The sequence below is a fragment of the Sciurus vulgaris genome, assembly GCF_902686455.1.
Source record: "Sciurus vulgaris genome assembly, chromosome: 5".
Taxonomy (NCBI): Eukaryota; Metazoa; Chordata; class Mammalia; order Rodentia; family Sciuridae; genus Sciurus; species Sciurus vulgaris.
The window spans coordinates 145,110,510-145,123,127 of NC_136465.1; the positions used below are offsets into that span (position 1 = coordinate 145,110,510).

General features: G+C 34.6%; 1 pseudogene across 1 annotated transcript; it reads right to left on the reverse strand.

Moving 5' to 3' along the window:
• Nucleotides 1-3,929: 3,929 nt before the first annotated feature.
• LOC306660969 (guanine nucleotide-binding protein G(T) subunit gamma-T1-like) lies at nucleotides 3,930-4,144 on the reverse strand (annotated as a pseudogene). Its single transcript has one exon. The product of its transcript is annotated as a guanine nucleotide-binding protein G(T) subunit gamma-T1-like (transcript).
• Between the last annotated feature and the right edge of the window lie 8,474 nt (nucleotides 4,145-12,618).

Sequence of the window (12,618 nt, forward strand, 5' to 3'; positions counted from 1 at the left end):
AGAAAAAGAGGTTAATCTTGCAGCATTTTTGGTTTTGGGGAGCCAAAGTTCATGACAATTACTTCTTAGCTAGTGACCCTATTTATTCAGTGTCTTACTCAGTAAGATAAAGCTTAGAGAAGAAAAGAGTGAATTCATTTTTGAGTATGATATGATAAAATTTCGATGCTCGTGGATTATTCCCAAGTACAACTGAAAGAATAGACATTTTTTTTAAGCTGTCTGAGGTCACCCTCCCAGTTATCTTAACTCCCTAAGGTCACCCTCCCAGTTATCTTAACTCCCTAAGGTCACCCTCCCAGTCATCTCAACTCCCTAAGGTCACCCTCCCAGTAATGGGAACAAAGCCCTTAAAGCTGCTCCAAGAAACAGCCCCAAACAGAGAGTAAAAGGGTAAATTGAGCCAGATAGCCAGATAGTGCTCAAACAGTATGATTACCAGAAACTATTGACCAGAATCTACACCTGTTGTAAAACATTGTGAAACATGCTGTCAGCAAACCCAGACCCCCTTTGAAATTTCCTGGCAGCTTTGTTCCCCCTTTTCCCCCTTTCATGTGCGACCCCTCCCGATGTGTGGTTTCTGCCTTTATAAACCTACAAGATTTTCTGCTAGGGACTCGACTCCTCGAGTTGGGTCCCAGCGCGCTGGAATAAACACCTCTTGCGGTTTGCATCAAGTGACGCCTCCTGCGGTTGATTGGGGTTGCCGTGGATCCCTGGGACAGAGTTGGGGTTTCCTTTTTGGGGGCCTTACACAGCTAGTTATGATAACTACCATGAATAAATTAGTACATTTCAACAGAGATGGAACTGTGCTCTTTGCTGAAGTTTATTTAACAACCATATAAAATATTTTATGTGGGTAGACAAGGAAATTAAAACATTGGGAAGGAATTAAATAAAAAATTAAACATGCCCCGTATATTTGGAATTCATTCTCAGAAATGATAATTGAGTGCTTGAAAGTGAATGTAATTGCTGAAAGAATGTGTGCATGTTGAGAAGACAGGACTGATTGTTAAAACTCACTGAACCCTTCTTATTGAGTAGAAGGGTGGTTTTTATATTTGGCTCATATATACCACTTAGGTCAGTATGCTTGGATGATAGGGACAGTTTAATGTTCCAAAGACATAGTAAGGAGAAAGTGAAAATTTGCTGAAGAAAGTGATCTAAAATTGTGACTTAAAATGAAAACTCATAGATAAACAAAAGTGTTGTCTTTCAATGCCCTGAGAGGAAGCAGATGGCATAACTGAATTGGGTTTAATAAAATGTTTGTGGAAATTATAAGAGGTACTAACCACAGAGCACAGAGCTGGCAATAGCTGGAGTCTCCTAAGTGTCCTAACACTTGAAAGGAGGAAAATGCTACTAAATGAAGAGTGTAAAGGACTGTGTGAAGAAGACCAACTGAGAAGAACCATGATATTCAGGCTAGGGATATAACCAGCCTTTGGGGAATCCCATTGTAAGAATGAGTAGAACACATGATTATATTTCCTATCCCCCTTTCCTTTCTCTTAAGTAAGTAGTTCTCACTGGCAAACCCAATCCAAAAGATTATTTAAATTCATCTGGAGAACTCTGGTGCTTAGCATAAAACTGTTAAGGATTGGCTAAAACCCTTCCTAGGGCTAACACAAAAGATGCACATTGAGAGGGTAGTTAACGAAAGTAAAAACAAAGAGTTTTGAGATGAAAACTCAGAAGTATGGCAAATCCTCAGAGATAAGCAAAAGATCTCTCTTTGTTATTTGTCCCCACAGAACACCACACAATCATTCTTGTCTGTACTTCATTCTATTCTCTGTTATTTACTAACCTCTGGGGACAAGTTAAAGACATTTAAAAGACAAAAGGTGTTTTTAACTGTGTCACAAACTTCAATGTCATTATACAAAATAAAAAGGAAATAGGATTTTTTGTGTGTATGAAAACTAGATCACTAGAGACATGAAAGAGAATTTATAATAGAGAAACAAACTGTAAGCAATGTTTTCAAAGAATTGAGGCTTAAGTGTTCCCAGAATTATTAGATCATATGAATCTAAGTTATGTATTCAAGAAATTTGATCATGCTTAGATGGAATCTTGAGGGAAAAATAGGAGACACATGAAGATTCTCTTTTACATCCCAAAAGAATAGATTATGTTTTAAAATTAATTAAAGCACTATTGAAAGATTCAAGTAAGGTACGTACTGGGGAAGGGATAGAGGGTGTTTCTAGAGAGATGCCTTATGGGATAGGTACAAAGGAGGGATTACCAATGAAAATAGAGTTTGCTAGTCAGTGAAAAATGGAATACTTTTCCTTCAATACCAAAAGATTTAACGATGACTTAGAAAATATTTGAAGCAAAGAGAAAGATAATTGGTAGTCCTATTAACTATCAATTTATCAGTAATGTAAGACATATGTTAATCTGAATAAATGTGAGCTCTATGCAACAGTGTTTTAATGTTTTTTTTGTCACTAGTAACAAAGATTGACTCAAATTATTTTTAAAAATATTTGGAGTTTTTTTGGAGCTTCATAGATTATAAGAGCATGACACACAAAATACAAAGTAACTTTCAGACTGTGGGAAGAGCAAAAAGTAGTTTCAGATACTTTCAGTATTGAAAACAGAAGGCTACTCCGAATTCAAGGCTATAGGCTATGCTCATGCATTTTATATGCATTTTAATGCTTTACCATAGACATAACTCAGCTACTCTCTTTGTGTCTGTTTTATTTCCCTCTATAATCTGGATGTTTGTTTCTATGGCACTCAGTTACAATATTCTGAGAAGAATATTTAGAAAACATTGTCCAGAAATGGCAAGAACTTTGCATCAAACTGCTGGAAACAGCTTATCTATCCTTTGGGCAAGTTCTAGCCTGCGATTTAATTAGTTGACATGACTAGGCATTGCTGCCTATATCTACTTTTCAGTGGGAAATGTGAACATAACTAATTCCTTAGCAGTGGGAGGCAGTCATTTGAATTAATGCCTATATCTAACATAAAGTCACACAAACTGCAAATAAAGGAGCACACACACACACACACACACACACACACACACACACAGTAACTATGTGACATGATGAATATGTTTATTAGCTTGGTTGTGATAATCATTCCACAGTGTAGATATATATCAAGACATAGTGTATACCTTACATATATTTAATTCCTACTTGTTAATTACTTATCAATACTGCCAGAAGTAGAAGAAAAAATCCAAAACAAGTGCCAATCATAAAAAGCCTTTCTTAAATTGCCCAAATTTTCAGGTTCAAAGATAGCAACAGTTTTCCAGACCAAAAAAGGAATATTTATCAGTGTAGGTACCTTATATTTTCTGAGAGAAAAATGATATATATCCAAAACAAATAGGTATCCTTTAGGTAAAAGAGACTATTGATTACTATAATTCAGTATACTGAAAGTTTAAGAAGCTAAATGAGTTCCTGACCTCCACATCTGTGTTTAATATCACCTCCTCAATTTGTGTCCAGAGAGAGTCTTATGAGGTGGAAGGTAAAGATTAGTTATCCTTTAGCCCCCCTCATTGTAAAAAATGTTTTATTCTACTGACACTGAATGACAGCTGTTGGTTGTTGATAAATTAAGGACTGCTCTAGTCACTTAAGATATAGTTATAAACAAATAGTTACTAACTTGTTGTATTATTGCATGTCTCTAGAGTCAATGATCATAATAAACTTTGTATTTAACTGGCTTTGTACTCACCAAGAAATTGCCTGTTAAATAATTATTCAAAAATTATTTTTTATTTTTATGTATTTAATCACAATTTTATTAAAGTTTACATTTAAAAATTTAAACAACAAATGCATGTTTAATTATACATGAGAAAAATTCACATTGTCTTTACAATTACAGGTATTCTAAAGATTTTTTTTTTTTTTCCTTTAGGAAACCACACAGCCTCCTTTGAACTCTTTGAAAGGATTTTTGTCCTCTGGGATGACTTTACTAGTGGATCTTCCCCAGATCTTTCTTCAATGTAATCCCTTAATGCTTCACAACATTTAGACATCAGTATCCTTTCCACTGACAGTTCTTTCTTGAGTTGATCAACCTCCATCTTCAATTTGTCCTCAGTATTCATCACTGGCATCTTTTGCCTGCTTTTCTTTCATCTTGCACTACCATTAGAGGATCCAAAGTCCCCAAAAAGCAAAGCACAGAGGAAGGGGAGGAAGAATCTCAGAGCTGAACGCTGTTCTTAGAAGTTCTCAATGGGAGCAATACTGCCCCCTACAGAAAATTTTTGAAAATAATTCAGGTTATTGTGGTTTTAATAGTTTTTGTGGGTGTAAATGCTGGATGTCAGATATCTTGCATTTCCCAAGACCTGGATGCATAAGTTGAACTCCTCCACATCCAATATGACTGTTAACTATCTTGTCATACAGACTTTCTCTCAATCCTTCCCAGACGTGCACTGCACGCTTTTTAGTTGTGGATTCAAGGCTACTTCCATGCTGCAAATTGGAGTATTAAGCAATCACTCACAGGTCATTTCCCTTTAGCTTTCCAATTTCCCTCAAGGAACCCTTTGGGCATCCCCATCTGGCCATGGGAGAAAGTTTGGGAGGCAGGTTGAACTTTTCACCTCAGTGGGGAATTCCTCTCCCCAGGACACACTTAGCAGCCTGGGGCTGAAGCCAAAAATTATTAAGAAAATAAAAATGCTAAGTCCTTTACATATGATTATAAGAGGTAACCAATAACTTTAAATCTGGCTCATACCTGAAAGGTGAAAAGAAATTAAAAACCTGTAGAGCCAAGTTAAGTGTCTGATATAATATAAGGAAAGTTTGTTTACAAAGTGATAAACGTTTCTTCTCCCAGTCAGATCAAAGCATATTATAAAATTATTTAAAACAATGAAATATGATATAGGCTTATTTATTACTCAGAAACTGTGTGTTGATCTCCCCCACATCGCAATGCTTTTGAGATCTATACTTTATTCCTTTTGTACCTTAAAACTACTGATTCCCTTTGTACCTTTCTCCCTGTACCATTTAATTCAATAAAATCCTCTAGGAAGTATTTGTAGAGCAATCTGATTCTCTATTTTACTAATAGATTGTGCCTTATATTACGGAATTTCAACTGTAATTTTTAAGGATTATGATTTAGATCATTCTATAAATCAGAGTTTTGTAAACATTAGTTCTAACAGATAGTGGTGAGGAATTTTAGATGATCAGCCTTTAATTTTAATCTTCAATTTCCATCAATCAAAGAAGTTGCCCTGGATTGTCTAGTTTGTTGTAAACCTTCATCACATTCAAAGAATTGATATTTGATGATGTTCTTATTTAAATAAACATGTGTAGTTAAGGACAATTTTCCACCTATATCCTAATTTTCTTATCATTTTTGGTCAGTACATTAGTAGTTGGTCAATCATTGATATAATCCCATTAAGATAGGTTGGATGGTGATACATTTCTAGTAATGTCAGAATATCTTGCAAGCCTAATCCTCCTGAAAATAACAATTATAAACAACAAAATAAAATAGCAACTTAAGTTTGAAACAAAAGTAGGCAAAAATTGGAGGGGAAATGACACTTGAAAAAAGGGCATAAGCTTGGCTAGGTCACAGAGACCCAAATTTATACTGCTTTGTCGCGGAAGGTATTCCCCAGCCCTTGCAGGATCTAGAACATACAATTTAAGCAGAAAGCTTCAGTTATTCTGACTTAAGGTATGAGAATGAAGTTCAGGAATTCTAGATTCACTGAAAACTAAGCACCCTAAATCTAGATGGAGCCACAAATCTGTAAGTAAATTGCCCATGGATGGTTACCAGATTTTGGAATATCAAGGAACCTGGTGTAAATTTGCAGTTGAAATTTGAAATAATTCATAGAAATTTCAGCTGCTTCTCACCAGAGAGGAGAATGAATTTGGAATTAGGATTAGTTAAAATGAAAAAGCTTAAATAAAGACTCCAGAAATATTGAGGTTTCTCTTGTGCCAGGCTAGCTCATATGTGGGGTAAGCGGCGCAGAGTCAAGACCCAGACTCCGGGAGTTGGATGGAAGCAAGCTTGTGGTGAGCAGCTTGCAAACTCGTTTATTGCAGGAACAGTTATACATTTTATAGGTTTCTTGCCCGATCACAATGTGCCACAGGGGATCAGATCACCAGGCTCCTATACGGGTTCCCTTGGTAACACTGAGTCAATTTGGGGGAGTTGTATACTTTCCTAGGTGGCCAGAGCGGAATGCGTCTCCCTCCGGGTTTTCCTTCAGGTTTGAATGTGCAAAGGTTTTCCTTACACACTTGAGACATTCACTGCTGCCAGCCAAGAATTAGGATTTCTCCCAACAAAATATGGCTAAACTAACTATAAAAACTATTCTCAACAAATTTAAGAAATCAGCCGGTAATTTAAATGCCTGTCAGAATAATAACCAACACTCTTCAGAAGAAATCAGCAGCAACCAGACTCTCTAAAACTAGTCACCTAGAGACACCAATATTTCTTAAGATCTGGAGTACTTTTCTTTCCAAGGGTGTTTTAACTGAGAGGCTCTATTTCTTAAATGAAACTATACAGACCTTGAAAAAATTACTAAATTATGTAGAGAAATGGTAAAATGATCCATAGTCAATCAAAAATGCAGTCCTAGGAAAGAGAATCCAATTTATATTCAATTTATAGCACCCAAAAGGAAAAAATGACAACAAATGTTTGTAAAGATAATTGATGTACTGAGGTATATTTATGCAATGGAATACTACAGAGTAACATTGAGAAAGTTTAGATCACCACACAATAAGAGGAAACAGGGCTGCCCTCATTTTTTATACCAATCACTACTTTGAAGGCTTCCACAAACCCCTCCTGAGTTTGATAATTCACTTGATGGACTCACTGAATTCACTGAAAATGGTTATAACCATGGTTAAGCTTTATTACATGGGAAGGATAGAAATTAAAATTAACCAAGGGAAGAAGTGAGAGACCAACAAAAGAAGCAAACATCAAGCTTCTGTTTTCCTGTCCTGTGTCAGGGATGCATTACTTTCCAGGCACTGATGTGTGATAAAATACACATTAATTGCCATCTGGTGACACTTACCCACGACTGGGTTCCCAGACTGATTTACTGGGGCTTGATCACATTCTGCTAGTGTGACTGACCTTTAGCCTTTAGCACTTCTGAAGCTTGGGCCAATACTCTCAGTCCCCACTTCTTCTGGAGAAAGAACAGATAAAATATGACTAGAAGTTTCTATGATAAAGAATGCTGTCAGAATATCTGGTATCCAAAGCCCCCAGGGCAAACAAAACCTATTAGACATAATATGTCAAGGGCTTAGGTATTATCTCCAGGTAACCAAGGACAAAGGACAAAGGTTAATTCTTTATTATCAAAAGTGAAGGGAATATATGCTATTATGTTACCCTTTGGTGGTATCTCAAAATGTTTTATGGAATGAGAAGAACATTACAAAAAAAAGAGACAGTCTATGATTTCATTGATAAGAAGGTTTAAAAACAGATAAAACTAATCTATGGTGATAGAACTGAGAGAAGTAGTTATTGATGGTGTTTAAAAAACATGAGAACATTTTTAGTGTGATTTACATTATATTCTGCTGGAGAAGTTCTTACATGGGTAAACAGGATATATATTTAATACAATGAATTGTATGGGTGGTTCATATGTAAATTTCCATTGATTAAATATAAATTGAATGTATAAAATTATTGCAGAATCTGTATGGTATGACTATATTAAATATAGGATATATGTAAAAGGTCTGATTTTCCAGAAAATATTTCAAGAAATTTTGTAAAATTTGTGTGTGTGTGTGTGTGTGTGTATGTGTGTGCGTCAAAGGCAAGTGAAAATGTAGTCGTGAAATATTTCTAAAGACAATATGATTCGCTTCAAACACTATAATATGTACATGGGATTTTTCTTTAAAAGTTGAGTGAGGTAAAAATAATAGTTCATTTTTCAACCATTCCACTTCACAGCATTACTAAATTGGTTTGTTAACATGCCATATACATACTGATTGAAACACTTTCTAATTGGGGAAAAATTATCTTTTTTTTTTTTTTTTGGCTTGAAAAGAGGTGAAAGACCTCTACAATGAGAACTACAGAACACTAAAGAAAGAAATTGAAGAAAACTTTAGAAGATGGAAAGATCTCCCATGTTCTTGGATAGGAAGAATTAATATTGTCAAAATGGCCATACTACGTAAAGTGCTATACAGATTCAATGCAATTCCAATTAAAATCCCAATGACGTACCTTATAGAAAATTATTTCTTTTGCACCGAACTTCCTTTTATCAATATAAATTATAAGCAAAATTCTTCATGGTAATTCTAAAGAAAGAATATATGGTAACTTAAATATGGTTTCTTTAAATAAGATTTGTCTCTGGTTTCTTTAAATAAGATTTGTCTCTAGAAAGTCTATTTTTTTAATTTCTTAAGAGTCAGAATCATTTTTATGCCACTTTGTTTAATTTGGGGAAGAGACAATTTTCATTTGTATGGTTTACATAGCTTTCCTTTCAGTCAGTAGGAATAAACTCATGTATCATGCAGTATTACAAATCTAATAGTTATGGTGGTATTTTTTGTTCATGAAAATTTAGGGGATGAAAGGGAAGGTCAGAGTCATGAGAATGTCAAATGTCATTGGAGTCCCTACTCTCTTAGAAATGTCTAGAACCAAAGGGATTTCTTCTATGCAAAGAGGCTTTATTGCTTTTTTACTAAGATATCTTCAGACACTAAGGGTCTACATGTGCAAAAATCCTATATTTGTTCATGAAATGTGTTACCTTTTTTTTAGTTTGGAATTTAAGTGAGTTTTGAATGACTTTTCTGATGCTTTTTACAAAAAGGATCCTCCTATAAATCACCCGATAATACTTATTTATAACAAACTAATAAATATTTAATTTCTAGAATTATTTTCTTCTTATAATAAATCAGTATTTATTTTGTTGAACTGCAAAGAATAGCTTTGATAACTATATAATGAAAACTATAAATCAGAAGTTTAGGTTAAAGTACAAAATTACATAAAAGAGTGAGAGTGATAAACAGGAATGTGGAGTAGTGCTAGGAAGAGAAAAATTAATTCCCTATTATGATAACCTACAAGCATAAAAGACCAGTGTAGTAAAGGAGCCAACAAAAGGGATAACATCAATTATATGAAATAATTTTATATTAATGAAAATAAAACAAAAGAACAAAATAAAATAAGCTGTTTCAGATAGAGTAAACACATTTGTCATTCAGGAGCCTTTGAAAAAAGTTTCTACCTCAATATTAAAGTAGTCAGGCTGGACTTTTATATGAACTTTTATTTTCATACCTGAAATATATACCAGCTGTTAGGTAACTGCTAGCTTATGAATACTTATTGAATATTTACTAGTTTCTCATGCAAGATAAACTCTCAAGAATTTTATGGGTTGAGAGTTTCATTTTGCATGACTCCCAATTGCACGCTTCTTAAAAGCAAAGAGATGTTAAATTGAAATCACAACACAGTCGGGGTCGAAAAGTGAATTTGGCTTATATTGCATTGGAAAGGGATTGACTGAGGTATGGAAAAGTACCTTTACATCATTATATTTCTCTGAATCACTTAAAAAATTTTCACCTTGACTCTTAAAATTTCTTGTATCTGATTATATATTTGTTATGAATTATTTTTTATTCATTAAAATTTGAGGGGTGCATAAAGGGAGGATCATAATCATCACACAAATATAGTTGGAATAGTTTTTTTTTTTTTTTTTTTTTACCCTCCTTTAGATATATCTAGAACCAATCTGGGTTCCTTTTACGAAGACAGACGTGGTTAAAAGTTTAAGTTTGATTTTCTTTCCCAAGATATTTTAGAAAATGTTTGAGGGTCTGTATAGGTAAAGGTTCTATACATGCTCAGAATATATGACATTGTTAATATTTTTAATTTTAAATTTGTGAGTCTTTTAAGTGATTATTACAGTTTATTAAAAATGTCCAAAAAGATGCTGTAAAAACTTTCTATTCATATTTTAGGAAACCCCCTTAAGTAGAATGACTTAATATCACTAGATTGATAATATAATAAAAACATGGCAGTAATTCCTCTCCTTCACAGTTGAAGTATTATGGAAGAGAAACAGAAGCATCGCTGTTGGAGAGGGACATGATAGTTCACCTCCATTTCGAACAGGAAGGTCAAATGTGTAGGTAAATATAAGAATGGGAGTCTGTTGAAGCTTGCCGCCTCTGCTGTTTTTCAATAAAGCAAAAGGCAGGTTAGCAGGGAAAAAAAGAGATTGAACAGTCACATCTGATACAAGGGAGTGAGAAAGTATGCTTGCTGGGCATCTTAAAGGGTCCATTTCAGCTTTATTAGTTGCCATGCTTTTAAAGTGAGATGACTCAAGACAAGAACAGTTACAGCCATCATGTTTGGTTCCCACCGGTGCAGACATCTAAGAGGTGGATATAACCAGTGTGTAGCATTTACAGAATAACTGGAGCAAGATTGATGTAAGGGAAAACAGCTATATGCAAAAGGCAAAGTGTAGACCTGGCACTGTGGCGCACACCTGTAATCCCAGCAGCTCTGTGTGTGGTGGTGGGGGATTGATTGAGGCAGGAGGATTGTGAGTTCAAAGTCAACCTCAGCAAAAGCAAGGCACTACGCAACTCAGTGAGACCACGACTCTAAATAAAACACAAAATAGGGCTGGGAATGTGGCTCAGTGGTTGAGTGCCCCTGAGTTCAAATCCTGGAATCAAAAAAAAAAAAAAAGACAAAGTGGAATGAATGAATATGGAATATGGACTCTAAATTGGATAAGAAGGAGAGAAAGAAAAGAGGTAAAATGATGAGCCTAAGCAAGGATATAAAGATCATGAATGCACATTATGCTATATTATTATTAAGTAAAGTTAGGTTCTAAGAAATACTTGATTGAGATTGATATTCTATTTAGGATACCTGCCCACATGGGGATAATCGGGCTTTTAAGAAGAAAAAAAAAAAAAAGTCAAATAAGAGGTTAAGTTTATCTCCTGACTAGGGACCATTTGCCTTACAATATCACATTAGTAGGAAGGTGTTGGATAAAAAAAATTTCCTCTATAGAATCATTGAATAAATTCCTTCAGTGGAACAAAGATCTATATTAGATTCTGTACAATATCTCAAGAACCTGGCTAATGACTGTCTTGTCGACATTTTTTTTTAGTTTTAAATAAAAATATAAATCATTTTATTTCACAGCTTTTATTTATTGAACATTTAATTGTTTTTGAACTTCCCCAATTTCTCTCAATGAATCCTTGCACCATTCTTAGAGGGTCGTGCTTGCCATTTACTATCTCATTGTTCAGAGAAAAAACTGCAGTGAGTTACCGAGCTGGGGATTCACAGCTGGCTAGTGTCAGGCCACAGCCAACTCTTAAAACAACAGAAAGCTAAGAATAAAGGACTCTCTGGTGTAAGAGTTACAGATTCTTTCCCAGCTTTGGGATTGTTTGCTTTTAATCTCATTTTCAGCATTTTCCCAATTTTTAAAGTGATTAAAGTACATACTGTAACATTTACTCTCAATGAATTTTAAGTACATAGTTCAATGGTACTAATTGCTTTCTCATGGTAAAACTATAAACACCATGTATTTCCAGAATTATCTTCACACTGTAAAACAGAAACTTCATATTCATGAAGCAATAAACTCGCTTTCCTCCCTTCTGCAGCTCCATTTTGCTTTCTATGATTTTGTCTACTGTACAGCCACATGTAAGGGGACAACACTTACTTACTGGAGTATCTCTTCAAGATCCTATTTTCACTTCTTTTGAGTATATACCCACAAGAGGAATGGAGGAGTCATATAGTAATTCTGTGTTTAATTCTTTGAGGAATTTCTATCTGATTGTTCACAGTGGCTGTACCATTTTCTGTTTCTGTCCATGAGGTACAAGATTTCCAATTTCTTTGCAGTCTTCCCAGTTCTCAATATTTTTTTTTAAAATATTGGCCATTATACTGGGTCCAAGGACTTATCAAATTGTAGTTTTAACTTGCTTGTTAAACTTGTCCACCCTAATGTTAGACATATTCATGTGCTTATTGGACATTGGTATATCTTTGAGAAATATCTATTCAAGTCCTTTTTGTTTCTGACGTTAAGATTAAGGAGTTCTCTTTCTATACTGGATATTATTCCATGGCCACATATATGCTTTGAGTAAATTTTCTCCCATTCTGTGCAGTACAATTTACTCAGTCTATGTTATCTTGTGATGTCCCCCAATTTAAACATTCCTGAGTCCAACTTGCTTTTTTGTTCTTTTGTTGCCTGTGTCTTCAGTGTCAGCATTCAAGAGAACATTGCCAAGTTAATGGCACAAAACTTCCGTCTCTATATTTTCTATTAAAAAGTTTTGTAGTTTAGGTCCTACACTTAGGACCTAGGTTCATTTTGAATTAATATTTGTATTGGTTGAAAATCTCATGATATATGTGGAGTTTGTTTCTTGACTGTTCTATTCAACATCTGTCTTTGTGCTATTTGTAAGGGACAAG